At 36.3% G+C, this 17,605-nt stretch overlaps 1 non-coding gene across 1 annotated transcript; it reads right to left on the bottom strand.

The window, feature by feature from the left end:
• Positions 1–16,762: 16,762 nt before the first annotated feature.
• On the bottom strand, positions 16,763–16,870 carry LOC112716838 (small nucleolar RNA R71). Its single transcript, XR_003160498.1, has one exon. It is a non-coding gene; the product is annotated as a small nucleolar RNA R71 (small nucleolar RNA).
• Positions 16,871–17,605: the final 735 nt, after the last annotated feature.

Raw genomic sequence — 17,605 nt, 5'->3', positions numbered from 1 at the left:
AAAGAGGTAGAAATTAATAAATTAATTAGTATTATGTAAAAAATTAACATAAATAAATATTAAGTAATAAAGGAAACAGAAACAAACATTAAATCAGAGAAAAAGGGAAATAGATTAAGGTGAAATGTAACCTGCTCCTGGTATTCCTTTGCATATTGCTTTGCCCTGCTGTAAATGAGCTTGCGGCTCTCAACTCTCTTCTTCTTTGCAGCATTAAACTCCTCCTTTTTCTTTAAGGCCCATTCCTCCTCCCTCTTCTGCTTCTTAAGCACAGACTCAGAAACAATTGCTTTCACCTCCTCACCTATCTCTGCCATTCATTCAAAATAAAAATCTCAGTTATAATTAACATCCAACAAAGAATTTATTAGTTTCAATTATTATACTGACACATTTCAGCTCCAACTCAAAAACTAAATGTTCAGTGTTTCAAATAAGAAAACTACATGCTCTCTTAAACAATAAAAAAATAGGTCCTTCCAATGTATTTTAACAATGAAAATCCATTTACATCAAATTCATAATAAGAACAGAGAACTTTCAATATTTTTTTAATAATGATAATCCAATTTTTCACACAACATGCTGAATACAAGCTAATCAGATCACGAGATATAATAGGAATAATACGGACAAATCAAACTAGTGACAGAAAAAAATAAAGCCGAAGCAAGGAATGAAAATCAAAACAATTGAATGAGACAAATAATGAACAAGACATAATCATAAAAATAATACACAGAATTAAATTAAAAAAATGGGAGTTTGATCAGGAAAGCATTGAAGGAATCTGTTAGGAGTGTAGTTTCAAAGTAATATTTCTTATGAAAATGAAAAAAAGCTTTAACACCGTATGTTTTTCCCTATTCATTTATAACTGAAAAGCAGCATAATCCATAACTGCATGTTGCATTCAAAAAGAAAATTGTTGCAGATGAAATGAATAAAAAATCATTTACAATTTTATAGATTTAAAACATCAGATTTACAGATTTATAGATTTAAAACATCAACAACACAAAATAAAAAATCAGATTTACAAATTTAAAACATCAACAACACAAAATCAAAATTCAAAGCATCAACAATTAACATCACAAAATCAACCATTAACACCACAAAATCAGATTATCAACTATCAACAACAATCATAAATAATATTGGGTCTAGTTTAACTATTTTAACATAAAAAACAAATCATAAAAATTAACTTAAAAAAACTGAAGAAGAGAGTCGGAGAGGAGTGCTTACCAGTTAGCAGAAAGACGATGACGGGAGGCGAGCAGAGACCAGAGATCGCAGACTGGAGAGGCGAGCCGGCGAGGACAGTGACGGTGAGAACAGTGACGCTGAGGAGAAAAGTGGGAGCGACGCCGACCGGCTACAGCGACGGACGAGCTTTGACGGAGACTGACTGGAGGTATGGTGCAGCTGAGCAGAGGTGGTCGGCCTTGGAGAAGAGCTGAAGAGGGCGGCGTCCTTGGAGAAGAGATGAAGTCTGAAGAGGTGTGACTGTGTGAGTTGAGGGTTGGGATTTGGGAACTAAAGGTAAGTGGCGGTGGGTGAGAACTGAACCCTAATCCCAAAAATTATGTATTTATATATGTGCACTCCGGGGCGGGTAGGGGCGGGTTTATCATGAACCCGACCCCGCCCCGCCCCGTTCAACTACCCGCCCCGATATGAACCCGCCCCGCTTCAGGTCGGGTTTAAACCCGCCCCGACCGGGTAGGGGCGGGTCGGGTACCCGCGGGTTCGGGTTCTTCTGCCACCCCTACTAAGTCGTGCCTCTGCCTCAGCTGCTCCTCCACTAGCTGGTGTAGGAGGGCTGAGTTGTCCTGATGCTCAATCTTCAGCTGATCAAATGGATGCGGTCAACTGGTCCCAGTAATCACGGGGAGGAAAATAGAATTTCCTGAGGCATCTGCAGAAGTTCCTACTAAGGAGGAGGAACTGGCTCCTATGGTGGTGCATGCACATGCTCTCTAGCATACTCCATACCCCTCCTGGTGATAGGTCGGTCAATGTCAATAGAGTTATTGCCATCAATGTGGACTCGGCTATGCGGTACAGCTCCTGAGGAATCATATAGAAAAAAGATGAGGTGAGGAAATGCCAATCTCGTAGAGGTGGAGGCCTTCTTGGCTATGCGATACAGCTCCTGAGGAATCACATGGTGTATCTCCACCTCATTACCGAGCATAATGCAATGAATCATCACTGCTTGGTCCACTATAACCTCAAATCAGTTACTCGTAGGTATGATGGAGCACTAAATAAATTCTAATCACACTCAAGCAACTGGCCTCAGATCGTGCCTGCCCAGCTTGTACGGCTGACCTCTGGCATCCCTCCTTCACTATGCTCCAGGGAGGCAAATATTAGCAAGGACCTGGTCCAGTCTCTGGTCAGTATTGACCCTCTGCGTGTAAGAGTGAGGGTCGTCTCGGGATGGTGGCAGGTGAAGTATCTCCCTCACCCTCTCTGGTCTAAACTCCATAATCGCCCCTCAGACCATGGTGCACCAGTTCTTCATATCCGAATTAACGCTAGTGGCGTGCTTGTAGGTCACCCAAGCATTGGCGTAGAACTTCCTAATCATAAGCACACCCATATCAGTTACGGGGTTGGTCAGAACTTTCCAACCCCTCATCAAAATCTATTCCTGGATCTCTGGGTACTCCTTTGGCTGAAGATCAAAGCGAACCTTAGGAAAGATAGAAAAAGGGAATGTGGTAATAGAGAATCAAAAGAGAAAGAATAGTGGAAGGAGGGGACTACGGTTTAGTGGGGGGAAAAGAAAAAGGAGAAAAAGGTAGTGTAAGCAAAGAAGGAGATGGTAGGATGGGATATGGTAGTTGGAGGTGTGGGGATACGAGGTGAAGAAGTGGGTATTTATAGAGGTGGGGGGAAAATGTTCGGTTATAGGGGGTAAGTGTGGGAGTCAAAATGAAATTTGAATGTGGTTAATCGGTGAAAGGGTAGGTGAATATGGGAAAGGTAAAAGTGGAGAGATTGATGGGATTTGATATGGATGGAGAGGTGATAGGTGTATAGGGAAGTGGGGGGTGAATGTGGATGGAATAGTGGGTAAAGGGGAAAGAGAAAAGATGTGGTTGAATGGTCAAAGTGGGTGGGGGTTGGGATTTAACCATTGGTTAAACTCCCTCCTTCACATTCGAAATTGACATGCCTGGCTGGCATTTAGCGCTAGTAATGGCACTTTTTTTTTTCATTGGGACGAGTCATGTGTTGTGCTAAACACTCAGCTGGCATTTAGCACTTGGTGGGGTGAAAAATATGCTTTTCATGGGCGTTAAACGCCTTCCTGCCGTTTAACGCCAATCTCTGCTTTCCGTCCTTGGTGTTAAACGCCCTCTTGGCGTTTAACGCCAGTGCTCTTTGCCCCATTCCTAGTGCTAAACTCCTTACCTAGCGTTTAACGCCCAAGCACCTCGAATTAACCTTGCTCTAGGGAATTCTGTTCTTTCTTTTGGGTCCTCCTGTCCCTATTCTAAGCACTGTGCATGATCACAAACAGAATTAAACCAGGGAAAAGCTATGAAAAATACTGAAAAATAAATGAAACTCAAACTAAAATAAGAACTAAAGGATACTCTTAGTTGGGTTGCCTCCCAACAAGTGCTTCTTTACCGTCACTAGCTTGACGGTCAGCTCCTTTAAGGAGGAGGCTCATAGGGGCTTACGTCCTCACCCTCACTATGGACTTCTTTCCTGTGCTATCATGTACCAACACAATATGCTCAAGAGATAGGATCCTATTTACTATATGAGGTAGGACTGGACTTCTAGTGAACACCACCTTTATTTCAGGGGAGAGGTGTTCAGAGGGAATCTTCTTGTTCCTTCAACCCTTGGGTACCTTCTTCTTGGGACCTCCTCACTCGTTGGTGGGTGATGAATGCCTAACACCAAATTTAGGTTTGATGTCAGGGAGAATTGTATTGATTCCCACTAAGGGAGGAGGCTTAAGCAATGAACACTGCATGCAGGCACCTCCTTCTCCATAGAGTGATGAAGGTCTAAAAACCTTAAATATCAAGTAGTCCTTATGCATCCTTAGAACTAACTCACCTCTCTCAACATCAATCAGAGCTTTTCCAATGGCTAGGAATGGTCTTCCTAGGATGATGGAGTCATTTGCATCCTCTCCCATATCAAGTACTACAAAATTTGCAGGGATAAAAAACTTTCCAACCTTGACTAAGATATTCTCCACCAGCCCATGTGCCTGCCTTAGAGATTTATCAGCCATCTGCAATGCTATCTTTGTAGGTTGTGCCTCTTGAATTTGTAGCTTCATCTCAGACAAAGGCATCAAATTGATACTTGAACCAAGATTACAAAAGGCTTTGTCAAAGGTGACATTCCCAATAGTGCAAGAAATCTGAAAGCTTCTTAGATCTGGAATCTTCTTCGGCAGCCTGCTCTGAATGAGTGCACTACATTCCTTGGTCAAGACCACTATTTCATCTCCCTTTAATACATTCTTCTCAGAGAGTAAGCCTTTTATGAATTCCACATAGGGAGGCATTTTCTCAAGAGTCTCAGCCAAAAGAATATTGACGTGTAACTTTTTAAAGACTTCCTAGAACTGAGAGAAATATTTGTCCTTGGTCTCCTCTTGGAGCTCCTGAGGGTCTGATTCTTTATGCTCTTGTTATAGTGTAACTTCAGCCTTTTCTGAAGCTTCTTTCTCCTCTGACCCCTTAGCAACTTGCTCCTCCTTCTTCAGTATGGATTCCTTAACCATTGTGAAGGCCTTACACTCTTCTTTTGGGTTAGTTACTATGTCATTGGGGAGAGTGTTATGTGGCCTCTCAGGTATCCTCTTACTCAACTATCTTACTTGCATCTCTAAGTTTCTGAGTGAAGCTCTAGTCTCTTACATAAAATTATGAGTACTCTTGGAGAGCTCAGCAACTACTAAAGCTAAGTCAGAGTTGCTTTGAGATTGAGTAGGCGCCTGCTGGGGTTGAAAAGCTTGAAGTTGATGGTTGTTGAAATTATTAAACTTATTTTGATTGAAACCACTCTGAGAGTTTTGTTGAAATTCAGCTGGGGCTTCTGGGGTTGCTCTCTCTACCCAAAATTAGGGTGATTCCTCCATCCCTGATTGAAGGTATTTGAATAAGGATCATTATTGGGATTTCTGGAGGAATTTCCTATATAATTAACTTGTTCAGGAGTGGGTTGAGCATAACCATAATTCTCCTCTTAGTTGAAGCCTCCACTCATGTCATAAGATGCATCTTGAGTATTAACAGCTGAGACTTACATCCCGCTCAAGTGCTGAGTAATCAAACTGATTTGTTGTGACATGATCTTTTTCTGAGCTAAAATGACGTCCAGGGTGTCCACCTCCATAACTCCTTTTTCATAGGATTCATAAAATTTCTCTCAGAAGAGTACAGATATTAGTTGTTAGCAACCATCTAAATAAGCTCATTAGCCTCTTCAGGCGTCTTCTTCATGTGCAAAGAACCTCTTGCGGAATTGTCCAGAGACATTTTTGCCATCTCAGAGAGGCCATCATAGAAAATATGTAGCTTGGTCCAATCTAAAAACATATATAGGGGACACTTCCTGATCATCTGCTTGTATCTTTCCCAAACTTCATAGAGGGACTCACCATCTCTCTGCTTAAAAGTCTGAACATCCACCCTCAGCTTAGTTAGCTTCTGGGGTGGGAAGAATTTGGTCAAAAATCCATTGACCACCTTGTTCCAAGAGTCTAAGCTCTCCTTGGGCTGAGTATTTAGCCACTACTTTGCTCTTTCCTTCATAACAAATAGGCAGAGCATGAGCTTATAGACTTCAGGATTCACCCATTAATCTTTACAGTGTCACAAATCTGTAGAAAGTTAGAGATGAATAGATTTGGATCTTCCTATGGGAGCCCATGAAACTGACAGTTTTGGTGCACTAGAGTGATTAATTGTGGCTTCAGCCTAAAATTATTTGCACCAATAGGAGGTACGACAATACTGCGCCTATAAAAGTCAGGAGTGGGGGCAGTGTAGGAGCTTAGCGTCCTCCTATCTTGCTCATTACCATTCATATTCCCACCATTAACATTAACAACATTATTGGGGTTGTTGGGATCCATGGCTTCCTTCTCAAAAGTGTCCCTGAGATTCTCACCGGCTCTATAAGCTCTGGCTTGTTTCAAACACCGCCTCAAGGTCCTCTCAAGTTCAGGATCAAAATCAAGAAGGAATTCTTTGTCCCTGTTTCTGCTCATAAACAAACAAAAAATAAAGAAAAGTGAGAATCTCTACGTCAGAGTGTAGAGAATTCCTCGTGAGGTATCCTATATAAAAAGAAAAAAAATAAAACAAAGCAAGCAATTAAACTAAAAATTTTGGAAACCAATAAGAAAGAAATAAACCAAAGAATTCAAAAAATTAAACAAGGAAAAATATTAATATTTTTGGAAATTTAAAAAGAAAAATTACTACGGGGACACTAAACTTAAAATAAAAAATTAAGGAAAAAGAAACAAGACTTATTTCAAAAAATTAAAGAAACTTAAACAAACAAAACTAAGAAAAATACCTAATCTAAGCAATCAGACAACTGGTAGTTATCAATCACCATCAGTCCCCAACAACGGCGGCAAAAACTTGATGCGAATTTTTGGAGTATCCACAACTGAATCGGTAAGTGCACCATGTCGTCCAAGTAATACCTCAAGTGAGTGAAGGTCGATCCCACGAGGACTGATGGACTGAGCAACAATGGTCAACAGATTGGTTTAGTTAGCCAGGCAGAAAAGTTGGTTTGGTGGTTTGAAATTGCATTCAACAATGATTCACGAGTAAAGAAAGCAAATAAGAGAATTTGTCAGAAATAATAAGAGAAAGCAACTAAGGTATCAGAGATGTTTACTTTTGTAGATTAAGTTTTCTGACTAACTATTTTAATCATGCAAGATTCATTTCATGGTAAATTGTAATTGAACTAAACTCTAATCCCTTAGTGATTTAGTCTTATCTAACCTTCATCAACCGCCAATCTCTCGGTCACTTGATTCCGATTAGAGGGTTAAGTTCAAATCTAGTTTATGGCCACAAAAATCCTAATTACCCAAAGCTAAACGGATTATATATCATGTATCTAGATTAAATCAAGCAATTAGTAATCTAGGAGGAATTTACTTTCAAGATGTGTTCAGGTTAGAGACCTTTTCCAAGGGTCACAATCACGCATCTAGAATAAGGTTCATACTCTCGTTCCACCCAAATTCATAAAATGAAGAACAAAAGTAATTCTTGAAAATGAATCAGTACATTAATTAAAATAGAAAAGTAATAGTCTTAATCCATAGAAATAAATAGAGCTCCTAACCTTAACCAAGAAAGTTTAGTGGCTCATGACTTACAGAGAAAACAAGGGTTCTAAAAAGTGTAACGTGCGGATGTGAGAAGATCCCCCTAAAAGGTGAATCTTTTCCTTTTTATATCTAACCTAATTTGATTTGAAACTAAAATAAAATATTAAATCCTATAACTAAAAGATATTGTATATAAATAAAAATTACAAAAATAAAAGATAAGATAACTAATAAAAGCTAAATCTACTAGAGATGCTCCAAAAGTGTGGGCTTGGCTCAGATTGCCTGGCCCAAAGAGGCAAAGAATGTCATATTTCTCAAGGCTTGCTGGCACTAAACGCCAGCTGGGCGTTTAGCGCCTAGACAGGTCGCTCCAAATCTTCTCCTTTTTGCATAAAACACTACCAACTTGCTCTGAATTTTACCTGAAATCATAAAAATACTAAAACAATTCAAAGTAGCATCCAAAGAGGATTTTTGCACTAAAATATAATAAAACTTAATAATTTTAACTAAAAACGACTAGAAAACAAGGGAAAAAAGGGAGACAAGATGCTCACGCATCAAAACTCATCTGTGTAATGCGCTTTTCGTCTTTCTCACCTATTCTAGTAAAAGATTATATCTTTTTAATCTATGTATAATTTGGATGTGCCAATACCTAATTTTGGATGTGTTTTTATTTATTTAATTTTGGATGTGTTTGTATTTTTATATATTTTTGTATAAGATTTTTGTTTTTGTACATTCTTAATATGAATTTTTTATTTGTTTTATGAATGATTTGGAGTGAGTTATTTGCAAATCTTGTAATGTTGGATGTGTAAAATTATAAATTAATCTTCAATATGTTCTGGATTCCTCATATGAGTTTTGGATGTGTTAATAAAATAATTTTCGTATATTCTTATAATTATGGATGTGTACTTAAATCTAATTTTTTATGTATCCAATATGCACTCAACAACCACAATGCCAATAAGAAAAGGTACTTGTGCTGGTCCAAAGAAAGAAAAATAGCTGATAAGACTATTTTTATGGACAAGTTTGATGAACTCAATGATAGAAATATTAAAAATAAAGTTGGAAGGCCAAAGAAAGCAGAGAGTTCTAAAAAGATAGTTTGTTTTACAGTTCACAAATTCTTAGGGTTAGCGAGTGACTAAACTAACCAATGTATGAATTTTTCAAAAAAACACTTGATACCAATGCTCTCCAATTGCCATCGCAAATATGATGGAGCATCTGATACACAAAGATCTGATCAAATATCAAGAGGTCGAGGACATGGGTTTTGGAGGACTGAGGCACATCCCAAGATGGTCCATGAACCAAGATTTGATAGTTGGCTTGGCACGGATATATAAAAAGGATCAAATGTATATGGAAGTTGAGATCGGAGATATACCAGTTAATTACACATTTGATAAATCGAGCATTGGGACTCCCTATAAAATGTATACTGAAAATATATAATTGTAATATAAATTGCACATATGTTTCCTTATACGGTGTATGGCAAGGATAGTGATAGTTATTTTTATTTCTCTAGTAGTACTTCTCTCACTTTTGTACTTCCATTTTACGGGTGATAACTTTCCAAAGTTGGATCCGAAAAAATATCGTCAAATATAGACACTTTTGATGGTAGAATCCAGAAAGAAGTTAAGACCCATGTAATTAGATGCTCAGTCACAACTGATGTGAAAAAGAAGGAGTTCCAGTGAGACTTTATAATGTTTATCATAAAGACCTTCCTATTTGCAACTAGTAATAAGTACATTACAATATCATTCATCTCAGGCATGATAGATGTGAGTAATCCAATGCGAATCTTTTGAGACAGACACATCTATGATTGTGTTAAGGAGGGATAAGAAAAATAGAAGGAAGATGGTATACGGACCATTAATGGATGCATGTTCGCTCTCTTGGTAAATTGAGTCATATCACTTGTTATGTCTTGATTCGCTTGAAAGGTACATATGATTGCTTATGTATTTTTGTGGTAGATACTTTACTTGCATACCAATAAACATGGGAAACTTAGGGACTACACTGACAACCTTGAACCATGGACGAAGGAGTGGATTGTTGTTGCACTTAAACAAGTAGTAAAGGAAGAACAAGTCCAGAAATTAGTATAGATACATATGTAAATGTAATTAATTTGTTTACTGTGGACCTTTGCTTAAGAGTTGCGAATAATGTTGATAGGGCCTAATTCGAAATATTGAAGAGTTGAGAAAATCTGAGAAGTAAAAGGGCAACGACGATGAACCATGGAAGAAAATGCCTAATAAACGAAGGGGTGCACAAGTTAGGCCTCAGACTAAGGGACAAACAAGAAAAAGGCAAAACAAATTGTTGAGGGGTCAGATTAATGTGAGGGAAATCGTTGGTTAAGAATTTTCACAAAAATAATCACGTCACAAGTATAGTTCCAAACCGACAGATAACCCTCAATCAAAGTTTAATTTGTTTGTCACTTAAGTCAAACCCAATAAAAACCGAGAATATTTAAACATCGGGTCATCTCTCAAGGAATTACAGGAAAGTGTGTATATTATTGGTTATGGGGTGTATATTTTTAGGATTTTGGGTTTGATGACAAGAGATTAAAACTAACAACTAAGAAAGGTCCTAGCAAGGGTTGAGAATTAGAATTCCTATCCTCATTATCATCCTCAATTGTGATGGTAAGTGTAAATTGCTTTCACTTAGTTATCCTCTAACAAATGAAGGAAAGTCAAGTGGGCAAAATTAACTTAAGTTCACAAGTCCTAATCAAAGACTAGATTTAGTGAAGCTCAAGCCAACTAGCAACTTTCAATCACTAATCAACAAGAGACTTTGACAATTCAAGAGTCTCCAAATTACTCATTCTAAGCCAAGAACACAAAAATCTACTCTAAATCCAACCAAACATTTTATCAAACACTTGGAAGGCATAAAAGGAAAGTATGATAAAAGTGCAAGAATATAAAATATATAGTTACCAAATGCAACAAAATAATAATAATAACTAAATTAAGCAACAATAAACAAAAAATCAAATTGTATTAAAGAAAATCAAGATCCAACAAGAGTTCATAAACATAAAAATGACCAAAATAAGAAATTAATAAGAAGAAATAAGAAAATTAAAACAATAGAACAAGGAAAAGTAAAGGAAACTAAATCAAAACAAGAATTTAAACCTAAATCTAAGAAGAAATTAAGCTAAGAAACCTAAATTTTAGAGAGAAGAGAGAGCTTCTCTCTTTAGAATTCTATCCTAAAACATGGTAAAAACCTATTCTAACACTACTTGGTTCATCCTCCTTCATTCCTTGGGTTTAATAGCATCAGAAATAAGTTGGATATGGGCTTAGATGGGCTCAGAAATCGCCCCCAGCGTATTCCCTTTAATGAGGTTACGTGATAGTTGTTGCGCATACACATGGGTCATGCGTACGCGTAGCCTTGCAAGTTCCTCTATCACGCGAACACCTAGGTCACGCGTACACGTTGCCATGAATTTCTCCAATTCCTCATTTCTTCATGAATTTTCCACTTTGCATGCTTTTTCTTCCCTTCTTCAATCCAATCCTTTCCTTATAAATTTAGAATCACTCAACAAACATATTAAGTCATCAAATGGAATTAAAGTGAATTAAATTTATCAAATTAAGAGCCTAAAAAGCATGTTTTTACTCTTAAGCACAATTTAGGGAGAATTTACAAAATCATGCCATTTTAGTGAATAAATGTGTAAAAAGTTGATAAAATCCACCAAATTTAATACAAGATAAACTATAAAATTGTAGTTTATCAATCCTCCCACACTTAAACAATAGTATGTCCTCATGCTAAACTCAAGAAGGATAAGACTAAGGAATGCAACACTTAATCAAAATAACTATCTATATGCAATCTACCTAAATGCATGCAACTACTTGGTCAAAATAAATCAATTTTCAAGAATACATATATAAACATAAGGGCTAAGGCAATCACAACTAAGTCCAATCCAACGATTAATTAGAGTTATTGAAAAGAAATTAACAACTTGCAAGAAAAGAGATAATCAAAGGTGAAAGCATGTAATTGAGCAATCGAACACCTCACCGGATGTGTATCCGCTCTAGTCACTCAAGTGTATAGGGTTGATTCACTCAATTCTCCTCTAATCATGGTTTCCAAGATTTGTTTTTCATCTAATAATTAACAATTGTTCAATGCATGCATACAAATATCATGAGGACTTTTCAAAGATTGTAATGGGGCTAGGGTAAGGGTAAGGATGCATATGGTCAAGTGAGCTTGAAATTTGAATCTTTGATTAACTTAAACTCTAACCTAACACATATAACAACCTATACAATTCATAGCAAATCTAACTATCCATTCTTCACTTTTTCACACACTCATTCATTCTCTTCATTTCACATCACATATGCATTGTTATTATTACTCTACTTTGGAGAATTTTTTCCTATTTTTATTGCTTTCTTTTTCTCTTTTACTTTTTCTTTCCCTTTTTTTGTCTTTTTATTTTTCTTTTCTTTCTCTCATTTCTTTTTCCTTCAAAATATATACAAAAGTATCAATACATATGGTTTAAACATTTAATACATGAGTATGTACCTAATTCCCAAGATCTTCAACAAAATACAAAAATACACTTTTATCTCAACTAATGTTTCCAGACTTTTCCACACTTAAATGATACACACTCTCACTAGTCTAAGCTAATCAAAGATCCAAATTAAAGGATATTTATTATTTTCCACTTAGGGGTAGTGCTGTGTTAAAATTAAGAATAAAAGGGGATTAAAATAGGCTCAAAATTGGCTAACAAAGGTGGATAAAAGGGTAAGGCCATTTAAGTAAGTGGGCTAAAATAAAATAAAGGCCTCAATCATATAAATACATCCATATACAAAATAATGGATATAAAGAATCAAACAACTCAAAGATTACAATTATAGAAAGAGAATAACACACACAAGAATAAAAATAGTGGTTATATAATGCAATCACACATTAAGGCTCAAAACTCACAAGGTAGTGTGTTCTAGCTCAAAAACCATGTTCCACAATATAGTTCAATCAAGTTTCCATGAAATGTTTTTACTCAAATCAATTTTGGAATGCCCTATAGATAAATTCCTTGAAAATTTTCATTATTTTGCTAAGTTTATTATATATATGCAAACCAAGAAAATGCAATGAAAAATTCTAAAAGATATAGTAATAACAAAAAATTGAAATGTGAAAGTGTTGGGATTAGAATTTTTCATTCAAAAATGCCAATTGGTCGGACAACCTCCCCACACTTAAAAGTTTGCACCGTCCTAGGTGCACTCAAAGATGAGCAAGGGGGTACGTGACTACACGGATTGCCACCTTCAGCTGGTGGGTCAACCACCTACAGCATGTTCTTTCTTTTGCTTCCCTTTTCGCTTATGGTGAAACATCCTAAAAAAAAAAACAGGATGATAAGATGAGTAAATGAAAAAGTAAGGAAGCATATATTGTTGGAAAGAGGTATAAATCACTAAAATGAAGTGAGTGAATCAATTTGTGACATAGATGAAAACAAGTGTGTAAGTTCTAACTTGTGTGCAGTTTAGAACACACACTAGCATAAAAAATGTTGTCACAATTACACAATAGAAGCATTGATGAGCGGATAATTTATACGCTTTTTGGCATTGTTTTTAGGTAGTTTTTAGTATGATCTAGTTACTTTTAGGGATGTTTTCATTAGTTTTTATGCTAAATTCACATTTCTGGACTTTACTATGAGTTTGTGTGTTTTTCTGTAATTTCAGGTATTTTCTGGCTGAAATTGAGGGACCTGAGCAAAACTCTGATAGAAGGCTGACAAAGGACTGCTGATGCTGTTGGAATCTGACCTCCCTGCACTCAAAATGGATTTTCTGGAGCTACAGAACTCCAAATGGCGCGCTCTCAATGGCGTTGGAAATTCGACATCTAGAGCTTTCCAGCAATATATAATAGTCCATACTTTATTCGTAATTAGACGACGTAAACTGGCACTCAACGCCAGTTCCATGCTGCATTCTGAAGTCAAACGCCAGAAACACGTCACGAACCAGAGTTGAACGTCCAAAAGATGTTACAACTTGGTGTTCAACTCCAAGAGAAGCCTCAGCTCGTGGATAGATCAAGCTCAGCCCAAGCACACACCAAGTGGGCCCCGGAAGTGAATTTATGCATCAATTACTTACTTCTGTAAACCCTAGTAGCTAGTTTAGTATAAATAGAACTTTTTACTAGTTTATTAGATGTCTTGGACTATCTAGTTCTTTTGACCATTCGGTCTTTCATGGGGGCTGGCCATTCGGCCATGCCTGGACCTTCATCACTTATGTATTTTCAACGGTGGAGTTTCTACACACCATAGATTAAGGGTGTGGAGCTCTGCTGTACCTCGAGTTTTAATGCAATTACTACTATTTTCTATTCAATTCGACTTATTCTTATTCTAAGATATTCGTTGCACTTCAACATGATGAACGTGATGATCCGTGACACTCATCATCATTCTCACCTATGAACGCGTGACTGACAACCACTTCCGTTCTACCTTAGACTGGGCGCATATCTCTTGGATTCCTTAATCAAAATCTTCGTGGTATAAGCTTAAAATTGATGGCGGCATTCATGGGAATCTGGAAAGTCTAACCTTGTCTGTGGTATTCTGGGATTGAATGACTGTGACGAGCTTCAAACTTGCGATTGCTGGGCGTGATGACAAACGCAAAAGAATCAAGGGATTCTATTCTAACATGATCGAGAACCGACAGATGATTACCCGTGCTGTGACAGAGCATTTGGACCATTTTCACTGAGAGGATGGGATGTAGCCATTGACAATGGTGATGCCCTACATACAGCTTGCCATGGAAAGGAGTAAGAAGAATTGGATGAAAGCAGTAGGAAAGTAGAGATCCAACAGGGACACAACATCTCCATGCACTTATCTAAAATTTCCACCATTGAATTACATGAGTAACTCTATCTTTATTTCATGTTTATTATTTATTATTATTCGAAAATCCATAACCATCTATTATCCGCCTGACTGAGATTTACAAGGTGACCATAGCTTCCTTCATACCAACAATCTCTGTGGGATCGACCCTTACTCACGTAAGGTATTACTTGGACGACCTAGTACACTTGCTGGTTAGTTGTGCGGAGTTGTGACAAAGTGTGATTTATGTTTGAGAGCACCAAGTCTTTGGATCCATTGTTGATGATCACAATTTCGTCCACCAAGTTTTTGGCGTCGTTGCCGGGGATTGTTCGAGTATGAACAACTGACGGTTCATCTTGTTGCTCCGATCAGGTAATTTTCTTTTTGTTTTAATTTCAAAAAAGTTTTTCAAAAAAATCTTTTAAAATTTTTTTCTCTTTTTCGTTTTCCTAAAGAATATTTTCGAAAAGGAAAAAATAATAAAAATACAAAAAAATAATAAAATCATAAAAATAAAAAATATTTTGTGTTTCTTGTTAGAGTCTTGTGTCAAGTTTTAAGTTTGGTGTCAATTGCATATTCATCATGCATTTTTCGAAAAATTGCATTCATGCATTCCATTCATCATGATCTTCAAGTTGTTCTTGATGAACTTTCTTGTTTGATCTTCATATCTTCTTGTTTTGCTTTGTATGGTATTTTTCATGTGCATTTTTGCATTCATAGTGTCTAAACATGAAAGATTTCTAAGTTTGGTGTCTTGCATGTTTTCTTTACATTGAAAATTTTTCAAAAATATGTTCTTGATGTTCATCATGATCTTCAAAGTGTTCTTGGTGTTCATCTTGACATTCATAGTGTTCTTGCATGCATCATGTGTTTTGATCCAAAATTTTCATGCATTGAGTATTTTTAGTGTTTTTCTCTCTCATCATAAAAAATTCAAAAATAAAAAAATATCTTTTCCTTTTTTCTCTCAAAATTTTGAAAATTTGGGTTGACTTAGACAAAATTTTTTAAAATTAGCTATTTCTTATAAGTCAAGTCAAATTTTCAATTTTAAAAATCCTATCTTTTCAAAACTTTTTCAAAAATCAAATCTTTTTCATTTTTATCTTATGATTTTCGAAAATTTAAAAATATTTTTCAAAAATATTTTTCTTAATTTTATCTTTATTTTCGAAAATTTTGCTAAACAATTAATGTGATTGATTCAAAAATTTGAAGTTTGTTACTTTCTTGTTAAGAAAGGTTCAATCTTTAAATTCTAGAATCATATCTGTTAGTTTCTTGTTAGTCAAGTAATTAATTTTAATTTTAAAAATTAAATCTATCTTATCTTATCTTTTATATCATATCTTTTTTTTCAAAATTTTATCTTTTTTCAAAAATTTGATTTTAAAATATCTTTTCTAACTTCTTATCTTCTTATCTTCTTATCTTTTCAAATTTGATTTTCAAATCTTTTTCAACTAACTAATTAACTTTTTGTTTGTTTCTTATCTTTTTCAAAACCACCTAACAACTTTTCTCTCTCTAATTTTCGAAAATACCTCCCTCTTTTTCAAAAAAAAATTCTTTTTAATTAACTAATTATTTTAAATTTTAATTTTAATTCTATCTCATCTTTAATTTTCGAAAATCATTAACTCCTTTTCAAAATTAATTTTCGAATTCTCTCTCTCATCTTCTTCTATTTATTTATTTATTTACTAACACTTCTCTTCACTTCTCTTCATCTCCAATCACTGCCTCTATCCTTACCCTTGTGTTTGGATTCTCCTTTCTTTATTCTTTTCTTCTTCTACTAATAATAAAGATCCTCTTTACTGTGACATAGAGGATTCCTCTTCTTTTCTTGTCCTCTTCTCTTTCATATGAGCAGGAACAAGGAAAAAAGCACTCTTGTTGAAGCTGATCCTGAACTTGAAAGGACTCTGAAGAGGAAACTAAGAGAAGCTAAATTACAACAATCCAGAGACAACATTTCTGAAATTTTCGAACAAGAGAAGGAGATGGCAGCCGAACCCAACAACAATAATGTAAGGAGGATGCTTGGTGATTTTACTAAACTCACGTCCAAGTTTGATGGAAGAAGCATCTCAATTCCTGCCATTGGAGCAAACAATTTTGAGCTGAAACCTCAATTAGTTGCTCTAATGCAACAGAACTGCAAGTTTCATGGACTTCCATCTGAAGATCCTTACCAGTTTTTAACTTAGTTCCTACAGATTTATGAGACTGTTAAGACGAATGGAGTAGATCCTGAAGTCTACAGACTCATGCTTTTCCCTTTTGCTGTAAGAGACAGAGCTAGAACATGGTTGGACTCACAACCTAAAGATAGCTTGGACTCCTGGGATAAGCTGGTCACGGCCTTCTTGGATAAATTCTTTCCTCCTCAAAACCTGAGCAAACTTAGAGTGGATGTTCAGACCTTCAAGCAAAAAGATGGTGAATCCCTCTATGAAGCTTGGGAAAGATACAAGAAGATGACCAAAAAGTGTCCTTCTGACATGTTTTCAGAGTGGACCATATTAGATATATTCTATTATGGTCTATCTGAGTTTTCCAAGATGTCATTGGACCACTCTACAGGTGGATCCATTCACCTAAAGAAAATGCCTACAGAAGCTCAGGAACTTATTGACATGGTTGCAAATAACCAATTCATGTACACTTCTGAGAGGAATTCCGTGAATACTGGGACGCCTCAGAGGAAGGGAGTTCTTGAAATTGATGCTCTGAATGCCATATTGGCTCAGAACAAGGTGTTGACTCAGCAAGTCAACATGATTTCTCAAAGTCTGAATAGATGGCAAAATGCATCCAACAGAACTAAAGAGGCATCTTCTGAAGAAGAAGCTTATGATCCTGAGAACCCTACAATAGCAGAGGTAAATTATATGGGTGAACCTTATGGAAACACCTATAATTCATCATGGAGAAATCATCCAAATTTCTCATGGAAGGATCAACAAAAGCCTCAACAAGGCTTTAATAATGGTGGAAGAAATAGGCTCAGCAATATCAAGCCTTATCCATCATCTTCCCAGCAACAGACAGAGAATTATGAATATAATACCTCTAACTTAGCAAACTTAGTCTTTGATCTGTCTAAGGCCACTTTAAGTTTTATGAATGAAACAAGGTCCTCCATCAGAAATCTGGAGGCACAAGTGGGCCAGCTGAGTAAGAAAATCACTGAAACCCCTCCTAGTACTCTCCCAAGCAATACTGAAGAAAATCCAAAAAGC

Source organism: Arachis hypogaea, chromosome 1 (genome assembly GCF_003086295.3).
Source record: "Arachis hypogaea cultivar Tifrunner chromosome 1, arahy.Tifrunner.gnm2.J5K5, whole genome shotgun sequence".
NCBI classification, from domain to species: Eukaryota; Viridiplantae; Streptophyta; class Magnoliopsida; order Fabales; family Fabaceae; genus Arachis; species Arachis hypogaea.
Note: the sequence above shows the minus strand (reverse complement) of the source record. Positions and strands in the feature narration are given on the sequence as shown.